Genomic DNA, 16,985 nt, shown 5'->3' with positions numbered 1-16,985 from the left:
CCATATTTTATCCATAACCCACAAAAGGTAAAAAATAGGTCAGCACCAATTAACCCCCATAGAATCTTTTAGTTTGTTCCTACTGTGGATGTCAATGCCTGCTTTCTTCAAACAATATATTAAATATAGCTTGTTATATTTTCAAAAGGAGAAAGTATTTCATTAAAGTTTAGAAACACTTGAGTGTGAGTAAATGGTGTTGACATTTTCATTTTTTTGTGGTGAAGTATCACTTTTTAAAAGATTTTTAGATGTTTGTGAGTCTTAATTAATAATTGCTATTAAATATTACACTGTTCATACGGTCATGAAAAACCTGGAAAAGTCATGGAATTTTGAAAAGTTTTGGAAAAACAGAAAAACCCACAAAGTTTTGGAAAAGTAATGGAAAACAAATATCCGTATTCTTGAATATAGGTTACAGTGTCTCCTCTAGGATTTTTTCCCCCAGCTGTGGCGGCAGGCCTTTTGCACAGATCTACCAACTTCTTATTGCAGTATTTAATGACAAATGTTGTGAGCGCAGTATACAAGTCGAGATCGCATTTATGTAATACGAACATGCAAATCTCTTTGCTTGCGCTTATTTCCTCTGTTCATGCACAAAGCTTCTCGCACAGCCACAAATATACTCTGCTCAAGTGCAGATTTTCTTGTGCGCTCTTAAATAAACGCTGCTAAAGTGTGATTTAGTGCAATTCTGTAACGAGTATGTCTCCAACATTTATTAGATTGGCTAGGATTGTTTTTGAAGGTCAGAGCGGCATTAAAGCATCCTGAAGTAAAGTGAAATGGCCATAAGCTCCAGCACAGAAAAGTCTTTGTTTGTTGTATGCAGAGCCATAGACCTGTATCTATAAAGTATAATTATGGAAACTGTGTTCATCTTAACTGAAAGCTAAATCGTGCTTGCGGGCTTAAGCATCATGCACCAGTCAGTCAGTCAGCATGTCACCTTAAAGGGTTAAACAAATAACGCACAGGACTACTACGGTTACTGAAATTTTGCGCTGTTATAATTCACTTAGCTTTTAATACAATTTGGTGCGATTTATTCATTTCTTGTTTGTAAAGGCTAATACAAATAAAAAGTGAACATAATTTTTTGTATTGTTTTAATTAAAAAAAACAAAAAAGTTCTACTTTGCATATTCAGTTTACAGAGATTGGGAGGTACAGACATAATTTTTTAATATTGTCCATATCGATATCGGAATTATATTGAATCGACTTAAATTAAGAAATATATTGTGATATAAATTTTTGCCATATCGTCCAGCCCTAGAATCTTAGTGTTTTTTTGGTTTTTTTTTGCCTTGAGCAATACCAAAACATGCAATATGTGGTTGATTATGCTGTTAATGCCTCACTCTGATGTTTCTCCTGCAAAGCGCTTTTAATGATATACGAGGAGTCAAATGTTTAATGCATATAAAATTATTATTATAGAGCTCATCATAGTGTGACTCTATCATTTAACATAACCATTAGAATTGTGATTTTAAAAATATACTTTTTTTGAGAAGAATTCTGAAAAAACAACACGGTCTCATTGGGAATACGTGCTCAGGGCTACACATTTGGGAAAGTGCAAATATGTTCTCTGGCATTGTGTGAAAAACAAATTCAATGAGGTGGTATAAAGCCTCCAACAACTTCTTTTCCTTTTTGCTTTATGCCGCTTGCATCAGTATGGATGGGAGACATGGAGGAGACCAGATTTCAAGTCTATAAAAAAAAAACTAAAAAACTAATTTCAGTGAAATTGCAGTAAAAGGTTTGCAATGTATTTAGCAATGTGCTTTTCTCTTCTAGTTTGCTTTTCTAGTTTGGTCAGTTGATTGCAAGGTGAGATATTACGCACAAGAAGGATGCGTAAATGGCAAGTATGGGGAGCAAACATGGCCTACCAATACATTTGAGATGTTCACAGCTACCTATGGTGGATTTACGAGAAATGGCACATATGAGAAACATGGCCCAGTAACGTATTTGGATTGTCAAAATTGCACATGGCATAATGGATTTGTGGGGAAAAAAACCCCTCCAAGCATAGATAGCCCTGTCCACATGCTTTTTGTATTCTAAAATGTAGCCCTGGGTAAAAAAAAAAAAAACTATTGACATGCATTGTAGTTTTTTTTTCTTTTTGGACAAATGATTATCACATAGAATAATCAGTTTTGGCTAAAATATACCACTTGAATATTTTTGTTGTTGTTGTTGTCAATAGTGTAGTCTGAAATATTGATGTAGGATTATGATTGTCATCACATAGAATTGGCTTATTTGGATGAACTGTCTTTTTAACATTGCAATGTACTTTGACAACAACAAAAATACATTATTAAATTAGTAGGAACAAAATATTGCATGACTGTAGCTTTACAACATTCTTCAAAATATCTTCTTTTGAGTTTACAAAAAAGTATTTCAAACAGGTTTGGAACAAGTACAGAATGGATAAATCAATGGGAGATTTTTGGGTAAACTAGCCCATTAAGGACTGTAGCTGTAATGTGTGAATAATTCAATGATTCAGTTAAGTAATTACTCATTGAAAGACAATAGTTGCCACTTTTTAGCAAGACAATGTACATTAATAAACTTAGAAGGTCTGACAGTAAGTAAAACTGAAAGGAGTCATCCTCGTTTACAGTAGCTGCCTCAATTAAAAAAGATTGAGTCACCAGACTATCTAGCACTAAACTCCCTTCTCTCTCTCCATTAAATGAAGCACTCACTTGTACTCGTTCAGTTAGGCGTCACGTCCAGCCGACTGTACAGTTGCCTGGTTACATGTGAACTGGTATGAAGGATTGTGCCAGGGCTCGAACATATGAAGGAAACATTGGCTCAGTGGGACCAATCTGGCAGCGAGCCCCCTCCTGCCCTCTGCTCCCCCTGCTCGCCTGGCCCTCTGGGCTGCTCTTTCCATTGTCCTCAAGCCAACAGTTTGCATTTTTGAGAAATCTTGTAATTAGGAAAGCAAGGAGTGCAATGGCTTTGCATTTATTGTTTACTTTGAGTTGTGTTAGGACAGAATGAAAAATGTGAAGCTAAACTTCATTCAGGTGAATGGCCGAATGAATGTGGTAAAGGTGTTTTATAGTGTCTGCTGCTTCAGAAGCATTAATTGACAATTTAATATCAAAGAAACACAGCATTAGTAATCAAGTCACTTACACTGAACAAAAGCAGGTAATTTTTTAAGAGCTGTCACTGAATTGTTTACCGATTATTGAGCTAAAGCTTGACTACAAAATGATATTGCAAATCAAATCGCAAAATCTGTCAAAAAAAATCTCACTGAGTTGTTTTCCCCAAATCACACAACCCTAGTTTACACCATTAGTTCATTTATTTTCTTTTCAGCTTAGTTCCTTTATTAATCTGGGGTCGCCACAGCAGAATGAACCAACTTATCCAGCATGTTTTTATGCAGCGGATGCTCTTCCAGCCACAACTCATCTCTGGGAAACATCCACACACTCTCATACACTACGGACAATTTAGCCTACCTAATTCACCTTCACCGCATGTCTTTGGACTGTGGGGGAAACCAGAGCACCTGGAAGAAACCCACGCTAATGCAGGGAGAACATGCAAACTCCACACAGAAACGCCAACTGACCCAGCTGAGGCTCGAACCAGCGCCCTTCTTGCTGTGAGGCGACAGCACTACCTACTGTGCCACTGTGTCACCTGCCCTAGTTTACATATTGTATAATAACATACATTTTCATTACAGCGTATTTTACCATAATACATACAAACATTGTGTACAATAGAGAGAGAGAGAGAGAGAGAGAGAGAGAGAGAAAAGGAAACGGCAAAATTCCAGTAAATCCCAGAGAATACAAGGTTATATCAAATTGTTCTTATACATGGTTTTGAAGATAATTTATTAAGACACCACATGTTAGTGAACTTTACACCCAAAATCTTACAAATTAATTATTATGTAATGTAACACATATTTTGCCTATTGTTAAAAGAAGGAAAGAGTGATTGTTTCCAATTAATTGATATCAGTCGTCTTGCCAAAAGAGATGTAAAGGCAGTCTTGTTAGTTATTTTGGACAAATTATTATCATAACATGGAGTTGTCATTTTGTTTGCTGATATATTCTTTTATTATTGCTGGCTACTTTATTGACAGCAAAAAATAAAAAATAAAAAAATCAATGTGTGATTTAGGGCTGCACAATATATCGTTTCATCATTGAAATTGCAATATGCAAATCTGCAATATTCTACCATCTCATATTGCAGGATCTGCAATGTCCACATTTTACATTTAATTACTGAATATCTGTACCTCAATATTATTAGACTCCACCAAAAACCATACAGTAAAGAAACCTCTGTTTTTATCCATTTCTTTCTTCGTTCTGCTGTTTCCATCTGTGCTTTAATTAGTTTAGTTTATTTGGGTAGATGTTTGGATAATATTTTATGCAGATGCACTCCCCTACAAAATCATCCCAATCGATGTACAATTATGAATTCTTTACAATTATGACTTTATCTTAATGTGAGTATTTTCCAATTTCCTGCAGCCCTAGTATGATTATGACTATCATCACATAGAATTGTCATTTTTAGCTGAACTATCCCTTTAACATAGCAATCTACTTTTTTGACAACACCAAAAATATGTTCGTATACAATTTAGAACTTGGATTTAGATAAATTTGGCTCTCTTTGATGTTTGCCAGACACTTTGAACTCTTAAAAGAGCCGAGTCTAAACTCCACGTTTGAGGAATGTCATTAGTGTGTCAACAGCACGGTTTGTAGACAGACTGTGTACTCTGCGAGACCCTGGTTCTGCGAGGTTGAAATTCTCATGCCGGGCTTAACTCTGTGTCTGGTTAGCCGTGCTCCACATTAGCAGCTTTGCCTGAGCTCAGTAATGGGGGCTCAGAGCACCTGAACAATACGGCCCACTGTCCAAATGCTTGTCCCCCTTGACCGTAATCCACAAGTGATCAAAAGGTGAAACATGTGAATTAGCCAAAGACATTACGAGTTTAATGAGTCTAAAAATAGAGGATGTATTTTCAACCTCAATTGCAGCCGTTGCTACAAACAGCAATTCAAACATTTGTCCTACTATTGCATAATTGTTCATTTGAATTTGTTGCAGTTAGAAAACGTCATATTTGTCATATTAAATTTTGTATTCAAGACTAGATTGAGTCAATTTTATGGTTAAATACTAATTCGGGTGTGACGTGGTGGCGCAGTAGGTAGTGCTGACCCCTCACAGCAAGAAGGTTGCTGGTTCTACCCTCGGCTGGGTCAGTTGGAGTTTCTGTGTGGAGTTTGCATGTTCTCCCTGCGTTTGCGTGGGTTTCCTCCGGGTGCTTTGGCTTCCCCCACAGTCTAAAGACATGTGGTATAGGTGAAATGGATAGGCTAAATTGTCCATAGTGTATGTGTGTGTAAATGAGTGTGTATGGATGTTTCCCAGAGATGGGTTGCAGCTGGAAGGGCATCCGCTGCGTAAAACCGCTGTGGCGACCCCAGATTAATAAAGGGACTAAGCTGAAAAGAAAATGAATGCATCATACTATTTTGGCTTTTGTACAGCAAAATTTTACATTTACAAAAACTCTGTGTACTTGCTGTTTCTTTATAATTGTTTGATTATTTACTAGCAATTTCTGTACTTTTTTTGGAAGCTCATTTACACCACTAAATTTTAACAAGTATATTTGTTTTTTGTTTTACATTAAGTTTTTTTTTTTTTTATGTGTCTGTTCGTACAGTTTTTTTTATCCTTTTTTGTCTTTACCAAAATTGTGATAAACTAGGACTGCGCGATTATTCAAAAAAAGATTGTGATATTAATTTGACCCTAAACCCATCATAATTCAGCTTTTCAGTTATTCAGCCAATTATATTTTGTATATCTTTTATTAGGAATGGGTACCGAAACAAACTTTATCAGTTTCAGTGCTACATTATAAAAGACCAAAGTATCAATAAGCTCTGACTTTAATAGTTCTGCTAACGGTACTGGAGAATTATTGATGAATAAACATTACTTACAGTAGCATAATTTAATTGACCAACCTTTTAATTTAGGATATTTGATATTTGTCTCAACAGTCGGCAATCTCACATAAGAAATGTTTGTGTTTCCGGCGAGCACATCAAGTATAAAAGCCTTCAAGTCTCATTCACACTATGAGTGACTTGCAGTGGCAAAGCGACAAACAAAAAAAAAAAAGGAAATTTGTTATGGGCATCACCATATTTTTTTAAATTTATTTTGGACAATAAAGTTTTACTACTACTACTACTTAAAAAATAAATAAATAATTTAACAACAGAGAGCGAGCTACTTCTGGCGACACTCCATCTACACGAGCGACAGTGACTGTTGGCGACCAGGTGGGCGTGTCGAGCGATGCAACAAAGTTGAGAATCCTTCAATTTTATGCAAATAAAGAGCGACTTTCTTGAGTGACAGCCAATAGGAACAACAGTGGAGCTCACATGATCCTCTTTCTGCTCACTCTGAGGCCAGTTGTATTTTTCTTGCTGTAGACCTGTTTGCAGCAGGTTGCCACCCAGAACGACAGACAGTAACAAAGTCACTACTAGTGTAAATAAGGCATCACAGTTCTCGACTGGGCTCGCACTAAGAGCACACACATAGCTTGCGACTCAGACTCTTGCACACACAGCTCGTAAGCTTGCGGAGTGAACCAAACAAGTGGTATTTCCCAAGTGCTCAGCGCCAATGCCTGTTGCAACAAACGCAACCAGTTGTTTTCTTGTATAAGCAGAAAAGCAAGCAAACTGGCTAAGTGACAGTATCTTTCAAAAGTGCATTAACTGAAGAAAGACAAATGGAAAGCTTTTGACTGCCTAGCTACTAATGTTAACATTACATTAGTAGTCAATCCCCTAAATTAGTATAAGTTAATATTAATAATTAAATAAACACACATTCGGTTACAATGAAAACAGTATTCTTTTTCTGCAGAAGCCCAAATGAATTTTAAACATTAAGAAGACTTTTACATCAGCTGTATTTACAAATATAGCATATGAACAGCCTCATAATAAACTATACTTATTAAAAAATATATATTTTTGGGTGTAAGATGCTCAGAAACTGAATTAAAAACTCTGAAAACACTGTGAACTCATTTATGTGAATGCGTTAATGAAAAATAATAAAAATTATCTAATTTAACTGCATTTTGCAACTCAAAGAGGGTATTTTCAACTGCAGGGAGCACAATAAACCAAGAAGGATCCCAACTTCTGCCAGAAAAGTCAAACATGTTGATTTTTATAGTTAAAATATGATAATTAAAAATAATAGTTAAAAACAGATTTTCCTGATTTTCCTTCAAACCATTGTACATTCTTTTACAAGAAATAAACGATTTATTAGTTTTACAATTATTGGTTTCATTTTATTCTAAATTAAAGTGTTGTAAATTCTGTTAAATTTGTTTTTTGTTTTCGTAAAAAAAAACAATACAAACAGTACCGATAAGAGAACCGTAAAGTACCGAACCACCAAGTGGTATCGATAAAAGTAGTAATATCGTTAAACCCTGAATACCCATCCCTATCTTTTATATATGTTACTCAGCAACATGGGCACCTCCAAATGGTGTTAGAAATGTCACATACTGCATTTATAACATGCATGTGCATGTCTACGAATAATGTCTACTTTAGTGAACAGAAGCTGCATAAGCTGTGAATAACAGTTAATAAAGTTGTAAATAACATTCAGTTTGTTACACAAAGTGAATGTTTGGGAGCCGAGCTGGAAGTATGATTTTTTTAAGCATGTATGTTTTTTTTATTTTAATTTTTAATTTTTTATCTTCAAAGTAACGGGAGCCATGACATGAACGCACTCGCCAGTGAAAGTGAAACCAAAAGCATGCGCATCATTTTAATTTTTATCATCGCATTTTAGAGTTATGATTATGACAAGCTTTTGAATAGGTTTTTTCTTTCATAGCGAACACACTGTTGTGTATGAAAATAAATGTTTACTGGGTTAGTATACCTACTCCAGTCTATATAATGTTGAATATAATGCAAGAGGAAATCTGATAATGACAAATGTATTCATTACAATACAATAGTTGTATTTAGTCATCACTTTATTGTGCATTAACAGGACATTTAAATTCTGTTCAAGTCCACCATCCCAAGTCTATACAAAATTTAGCGTTTTAACTAATTATAGCGCATAGACCTAATATTATTATTGTTGTTTTACCTTATGTTTGAGAAATAACAATAATAATATCCAACTCATATTAACCTTAATTTTACATCTACAGTATTGCGAGAAAATCGTGATCTTGATTTTAGGCAAAAAAAATTGTGATTTTCATTTTAGCCAGAATCGTGCAGCCCTAATACAAACTAATTTAGCTAGTTATTAAGACATTAATCTATACATTTCAGGGTTCAACGCTAAGGATTTTTTCTACTGGCCTGATCGGACCAGTGGTTCAGATTTTTACTTGCCCTGCCAATATTTTCACTGGCCCTACCAAAAAAAAAAGTTAATAGCTATTTCTTAGACACAGATTAAAAAAAGTGTCAAAATGTTTGTAAATCTAGAATTTAATTATAAGAAAAAATGTTAATAAATGTATAATGAGCAAAATTCAAAGTTTTATGCAAACAAAATTAGCAAAATGTGCAGGTTTTTTATTGCAAAACAAAAGATGGCTGACCTGCCAAACTGACAAGTCAAACATCACTTCATTTTTTTTTGATCGTGGTATACTCTAGTAAATGTCTGCTTCCAAGACAGTTGAAACAAATGTTTTCCTTTAGCATCATCACTTGATGTTGCCACCATGTTGCTGTCTCTTCGCTGTACTGGTTGTTACGAAAAAAAATAACATGCTCACAACATCCAATCAGATAAGAGGAACCGAGAAGGTAGCATTTGAAGGCTTAAAAACACAAACGGTTTCTCGATTCTGACTGTACGCAATTGACAAATAGTTACAGGCAACTTTATTGACAGCGCATCAGTGGCCCAATCGGGCCAGTAACGATCCTGTCTACTGTCCCGAGCATCTCACACGCTGGCCCCGGGCCATCGGGCATTCCTTATTGTTGAGCCATGCATTTATATTTATGAGGGGTAAAAAGACAGATTCATGAGAAAAATAGTCAGATATAATCTGCAGTTGACTTTACTACTCGCCATATGAATGTATTTTGTAGGGAATATAAAACATAAACTCACCTGGAAGATAAAGTTTGAGGGCGACGACTAGTTTTTTTCTAAATATTTCAAGTTTGTTTCACAATTCTGACATCATTACAAGCAATTGTGTGTTTTTATTATGCAATTCTGAGGAAACAAAGTTATAACAAAAATTTATTTTCTTTGGTTTTTCTGCTTTAATGCTAACTGCATATGATTATTTTCCATTTTATTCCATCTATTTTTAGCAGCGTTCATTCTTTTGTTGTTGAACTCTATTAAAGTTTTTCTTAACCCAGACACCACAAAACCGGTCAGAAATTTTAGCATATGAGAACACTGAGCACTGAAACGGCTGGTTGAGTGACAGACATGCCATGTTTTGACATATTGCTTGTGAAATGGATTGCTTGTATTGACTGAGAATGACAGATAGTCTTGTTAATGTAGACTAGAGAATAGCAGCATTAGAATTCATTACTTCTCATTCACAGATTTTCTCTCTCGGAGATTCCCACACTCCAGAATTGATGCCATATGCACTTGCGGCCAAGAAAAATATCCATCTGCTGTATTTTAGATTTGCAGGACGCTTTTAATTAACGCTTGATTTCTTTTTCTTTTTTTTTCTTTGAGCTTAAGCACAGCACTTTCTTAGTCTTTTTAAGAAGAACCCCAAACAATGTTGTTTGCATAGTGCTTGTTGGTGGAGTGGGATTGAGACTCCAGTGCAACTGAGATGAACCATTTCATTTAGTCTTGCATTTTTTACCAGATGATATTATTTTTTTCAATATAGAAAGCATGAAAAATCAAGCTTTTGTTACACACGCCTTCCATTTAAAGTATCTGTAGCTTTTTTTATAGCAGCACGGAGGAACTAGCTTAAAGTATTGATGCTAAGAAGTACATAAGGAATTCAAATGAGGGTTTTCAATATTGACAGAAAATGTGTATGTTGTGGTGATACAGTTACACACAATTCCTTTTAAAGTATAGTATTTTATAGTCATTGCATACTGTGCATTAGTTAAATAGTCTTTGTAATCACAATGCATTTTTGTTCGTCAGTGTGTCAAGGTTTCTTTTCCCCTTTAAGCAACCCTAGTGTTGTGATGACGTTGTTTGTTTTGGTTTCACGATGGTGGTAGTGGTGGCTATGGAGAGCCATATTTTTTTGTTTCAGTTAACAAGATTAAACGACACATGCATTTGTGTGCTCGAATAGAAAGTGCGTCTGTGACAATTTGTTGACCCTTTCTACAATGTATGCGAATATATAAGGGATAATCAACTGATTGCTGCCGTTAAAGGAATTTACATGCACTTACATAACAAAGCTGTTTATTATCCTGCTTTTTCTGTGGTTGTTTGCTACTATATATATATATATATATATATATATATATATATATATATATATATATACACATACACATACATACATACATACATACATACATACATACATACATACATACATACATACATACATACATACATACATACAGGGACTGAACAATGAAACTGAAACACAATTTAGTGTTGGAGGTTTCATAAATTTGACCAGCCTGGTGGCCAATCGTCATTAATTCCACCAGTAAAGCAGTCACAGTTTTGAGCATGCAAAATTCTGTCATAGGGTGCTGAAAAAAGGGGCAGGATTAAACAAGGTGATTGGACATTTAAAAAGTGAGCAGTTGCTGCATATTTTACATTTCTGTTCTTAAAGGTCATGTTTTGATCTTCTATTGTCTTGTGTGATGCGATTTTGCTGGTCAAAGTTCACCAAGCTTGAACGTTTAAATGCAGTGACATGTTAAACTTGTCACAGGAGCCTGTGTTTCTGGTCTACCACATTCACATGTGTATGAACGGAAGTCAGTAGGGTGAAAAGTGCAATGTGACCCCAGCTTAACCTTTTGATGTACTACAAGGGTCTAAAGTGACCCGTTTAAGCTTATTTTTTCTATATCTATTTTATAGCTTGTGCATCAAAGGGTTAAGAGCGTGAACGTTTAATTCACGGAGTAAATGTGTTTTTGTTTTCATTTCATTTAGATAGTTGCTTTTATTTTAAATTTATGTTGTATTTAACTTTACCCTAAATTAGATCCCTATTTACCCATATAATTTTTTTGTTGTTTTCTATTTGAAATAATTAAGAATATTTTTACTTATTTGTTTATGCTTCTATTTGTTTGTTTAATCATTTATTTTGTTTGGTTATATTTGTTTAATTATAATGTATTGGTTTATTTGTTTACATTTATTTATGTACAGTATATCTGTAAAAATAAAATAATTGCAAATAAATAAATTAATAAAACCCTTTTATTTATTTATTTATTTATTTAAATTTTGTTTAATTTTCTCAGGATGGTTGATTTTATTGCAAGTTTATGATGTTAACTTTTTACCCTAAATAAGATGCATATTTACAGCCATAATTTTATTTTTTTGCTGTATTTTTTTTCCTATTTGAATAGTTTCCTTATTTATACATTTGTATATTTGTAATAAATAATGTAGTGTCATTTTATTTATTTATTTATTTTTTCATTTTGTTTGGCTGCTTTTATTGTAAATGTATGCTGTATTTACCTGTTTAACCTAAATTAGATCCATGCTTACCCTTTTTTTGATTCTATGTTATTGTTTTTTCTATTTGAAATTATTGGGAATAGTTTTCTTTATTTATGTTCCTATATTTGTTTGTTTTATTGTTCATTTATTTTATGTGGTTATTTGTTTAATTATATATGTATCTGTTTATTTATTTGTTTTATGTCTTCATTTTATTTATACAATATACATGAATAATAATCACATATAAATGAATAAATCAGAGTAATTTCATTTATTTTTATTTTATTTGGACAGTTGCTTTTATTTTGTAAATAACTGTACCGTAGTTTAGATCCTCATGTTTCCTATGATTGTTTTAATAGGGAGAGGAAAAAAAAAAGAGAGAGAGAGAGGACATTTGCTGTGGCATATGCTCCATCACTGTTTCCCAGTGCCACAGTTATTAGCACTAGCACACTGCGGGCTCATTGGAGCACATTATTAACACGGGAAGATGTTTTGATGAGCACAGGCTCATTTGGACTGAGTTCTGTGTTTTACCGGCTCTTTCATCTCCAGGAAACAGACAGAACCTGTTTTATCGTGCTGAGGTCGAGGTCAGGCGCATCGTCTGCACAGTCACACGGGGAAGGTCATTAGTACACTTCAGCGGAGACATTATCAAAGTCAAGATGGGTTTTGTGATTGGTCATGACCTTCTGGGCTGCTGGTGCTCAACATAGAATGTCAGAGAATGTGAAGATGCATGTTTTCATCATAATAGTGATTTCTTTAACAGTATAAAATAGTGATTTTTAATAACTTTTACACTAGAATTAACTTCAGATTTTGTTAAACAACTAATTTGTACTTCTTTTAATAAACAGTTCATATGTACGTGACTAACACCATTTCATAAGTTTTGGAACAGAGTGTTTCTGTTTCAATCTTAAGGCAGGAAGACACTGCAGAAGTTTTCTTTACCTATCAATTTTTGGGTTTTTCATAAGTTTTTTTTAAAGGTTAATATAATTTTTTTTTTTTGAAAATACACTTGTGTTTCTTTTGCATTTAACAATTTGGGTCTGCAGATTTCAATTAAGTACATTTTATTTTATATTGTTTTAATTTTCTGCACTGAGCCATAAATCTCCTCTTCAGCAGCACTTTATTGGATTTTTAAAAAAATATTTATGTGATAAAGGTTTTGCAGTTGCATATGTTTATTTACAATTTGGCTGATTTTGTTTTTGCCCACAAATGTTTTATTTAACCAAAAAACATATATGAATTGAGTGATAAAAGTCAAAGGTTTCTGAGAATCTTTTTCACTGAAAAAAATAAGCCAGAACTTCAAATCTATATTTATTTTCATTCATTCATTTTCCTTCAGCTTAGTCCCTTTATTTATCAAGGGCACCACAGCGGAATGAACCTCTAGCTTATCCAGCATATGTTTTAAGCAGGGGATGCCCTTCCAGCTGCAACTTAGCACTGGGAAACACCCATACACACTCACATTCACACACACATACACTATGGGCAATTTAGCTCACAAGTTTGTTATGACTTGTTTAACGGTCATTGTAATCTTAAATCCTTGAAAGTTTTTAATATTTAGATTTTTTTTTAAAATATATGAACATTTATATGCATTTATGAATGTATTATACCAGGGGTGTCCAAACCCTGGAGGGCCGGTGTCCTGCATAGTTTAGCTTCCAACTTCCTCCAACACACCTGCCTGGAAGTCTAGTATACTTAGAGCTTGATTAGCTGGTTCAGGTGTGTTTAATTGGGATTAGAACTAAACATGCAGGACACCGGCCCTCCAGGACCGAGTTTTCACATCCCTGTATTATACCATCTTTGCGTCAAATTCAAACAACGTATTGCCACTAATGTGAGGTGTTTCTAATGCAGTGTCTGGGGCTGAGAGTAAATCTGATGGTATCCTCTCCTCTGGCTACTGTCATCAGTCTCCCACTTTTTTTTCTTTTTTCTGAAAGTCTTGATAACACCATTATGAAGCTTTTTTTTTTTTTTTTTTAATGATTTTAGCAGATAGGATTGTAAAAAAAAAATAAAAATTGTACCATCTCATTCACTTTTACTCAACCATGATGCCTTGCACTACTAAGGAACACAGAAATGTGAAAAAGGTCTATACCACACATCTTTGAACTGTGGGGGAAACCGTAGCGCCCAGAGGAAATCCACGCGAACACAGGGGAGAACATGCAAACTCCACATAGAAATGCCAACTGACTCAGCCGGGGCTCGAATCAGCGACTCTCTTTCTGCGAGGCAACAGTGATAACCACTGAGCCATCCTGCACATTTATATATATTTTTAAATAATGCCATGTTTTACAGTATGATGAATTATTTATTTAAAGCAGGACAATACAAGTATAACCTATAATACAGTACAGTATATTGTATAATAGTATAACTAAATAATAGACAACTAATAGTTATCGTCACCAAAATTTAGCAAACATTTTTGTATTACATTAAAAAATGAGTTTCTACAAACTAGCCATTTAGAACCAATTTCAAAAAGGATATGTTGAGGATATGTGTAAATGTGGTATTATTTTTAAAACCTAAATAAAAATACATGTTCGAAATCCTAGTATATTTTAAAAAATAATTCATTCAATTGTTTAGTCAAATGTTTTAATAATTTCCTTTTATCACTCTAGTATTCATATATATTTTTTGTTGAATAAAATATTTGAGGTTTAGAAATCTAGTTTTAAATTTTATACAAAAATGTTTGCTAAAGTTTGATGACTGTATCTATTATTTAACTCTCCGTTTTACCTGTATTTTCTTGCTTTAAACTGATAATTCAAACTAAAATAAAATTATTATTTTACATTTTAATGCAAATGTAATTAAATGCCTCTTTATTTCTATATATAGACCTTTTTCTTAAAACGCAAAATTACCCATTATGCTTTGTGTGTATATGCAAGGAGATTGCTAAGAACTTCCAGTCGGCAGCTGATGCGTATAAACAGTCACATTTGGACAGCTTTGAAATTATAGTTTTAATCTGTTTTACTTGCTTATAACGTCTTTGAACTAATACTCTTGTCGATCAGCAGCACCTCCTGGACTGGTTATTTAATAAAATGCAATCTAATGGGATAGAAAACGACTGCTGCAAGGAATTTTTCCCTCGTTGTCAGACGGCATCCTGTGCTGTTTAAATTGAGCCTCGTCATCACTAAAGTCAACATTTTCTCTTACTTTCAAATAAATAACCAGCCCAAACAAATGTAATTCACCATAATGTGTTCGTGGCACAGTACGTTAGGGTGTGTGTGTGTATGTGTTTGTGCGTGCGTGCGTGTTTGTGTCAGACATCACACACACGCATAGCCTACTGTTAACACACTGATTAAAATGAAGTGTCACAGTGAAAATAAAAAGTGCCATTTTAAAATGACAAAAAAACAAACAGTGGTAAATACAAACTAACTAAATGAAACATAAACGGCTCCCAATTAGAATAAACATGCAAATCAGCCAGAATACTATCAGTAACATACATTTATTGGTCATTTTTGGAAATTGCATGGTTCACATACCTTCTAGTTTCATGCCAGTAATACTGGCGAGGAACAAACTTCACCAACTAGCAAAAGTAAAGGAAAAAAAAACCTTGAGAGAAGCCAAGCTCAGTTGGGCATGACTATTTATTTTATGGCCAAACTTTTTGTGCAGAGCTGCAGTGTAGGTGCTGGAGGTTGGAGAAAGCTGGATGTCCATCATGGAGAAGCTGCAGGTGGTAGAGGTCACCGGCTGGTGTGCAGGCTGGCCCTTTCGGATCAATGTGAAGACTCTTCTTTAACTGGGGTCTCACAGGAATTAGTCTCATGCTCTCCTTCTCCATGACCACCACAGCAGCTGCTCATAATACGGCCCGGTCCAGGACCATGGAAACCTCTGGAACAATAATAAAAAAGACTAACATAAGCGCAGATGCCGTTCAAATTATATTGTCTTTTGGGAACCCGCCTCCCAAATCTACATGGCTTTCTGTTTGTAATATATTTGAGCAATTCCAGCGTTATGGATGTGACATTTGCAGTAAAAACTCAAAACATAATTTCACACAGAAAGTATATGTTGACATTGTATCGAAACTTCTGTTTATATTTTCCAAAATAGCTCACCACAGAGTTATGGTAGCAGAAAAATATCATTATGTAAACATGTTTTATATTTTAAATTAGGAAAATAAACATGCGTTATGGATGTGACAAAAAAAAGTTTGCGAATTTACAATGGACAACAGATTATTTAGAAATTCTGACAGTTAAACTGCACAACCCAAAAGAAACAATGCTCATCAAACAGGTATGAATCGGCTCACTGTGGAATTATAATGATTGATTTTATTTTATTTGACATTTTTGCATTTATGAAGAAAAAGTGTCGTTATGGATGTGACACATTTCCGTTATGGATGTGACAGCTGTGAAATAGCCACTTGTGTGATTTTGGCAAATTAAATATAATAGTTTGAAATACTGACAGATACATTTACGAGTATTTTTACAGTACTGTAAAATACTTGCTAACACAAAAAATGTAGAAACGGTTTGTCTATTTTGGTGAAAACTAAATTATTTTTTATGGCAAGGTTGACATTTGCATGGAATTGCCCATTTACATAATATTTTATTAATACCAATTGGTCACCTAAACAAATTAACAGCATTTTTCCAATATTTTGTTATTATTGTAGTATGCAAATTGACAAAAATAGAAATTTTGGGTGAATTATAGTTTTAAAAATGTCCTTTCATTACATTGTCTGTTAGAGCCATTATAAGCTACAGCTCAAATACTTTTATTTCAAGCCCTGTGAAAGTAAACAAACAAAGCTTTACCAATCTATCAAATATTTAGCGTGTTTCTGTTCAGCACACTTTCTTTTGTTAGTGGACATCTATTATTCGATATAGCATTCAGTCATGTATATTCTTTTCGTGCTGCTCTTTGGAGCCTCTGGCATATGAAACACCACTGTAAAGCTCCTGTTATTTTCAAGCCCTGTGTCTGTTGTTTCTGCTTTCATTTCATCATTCTCTATAGCACAAAGTCACTGTGAAGTGGAAATATGCTGTCAGTCCATTAACTCAAGGACTGCGCACTGTTATGGGTATAAGGTCTTTCAA

At 34.2% G+C, this 16,985-nt stretch overlaps 1 protein-coding gene across 5 annotated transcripts in view; it reads left to right on the top strand.

Annotated features, from left to right (window-relative positions):
* The window catches only part of adcy5 (adenylate cyclase 5), a 153,953-nt gene that overhangs the window by 42,147 nt on the left and 94,821 nt on the right, over positions 1-16,985 (top strand).

Source organism: Danio rerio, chromosome 9, assembly GCF_049306965.1.
Source record: "Danio rerio strain Tuebingen ecotype United States chromosome 9, GRCz12tu, whole genome shotgun sequence".
Classification (NCBI taxonomy): domain Eukaryota; kingdom Metazoa; phylum Chordata; class Actinopteri; order Cypriniformes; family Danionidae; genus Danio; species Danio rerio.
Note: the sequence above shows the minus strand (reverse complement) of the source record. Positions and strands in the feature narration are given on the sequence as shown.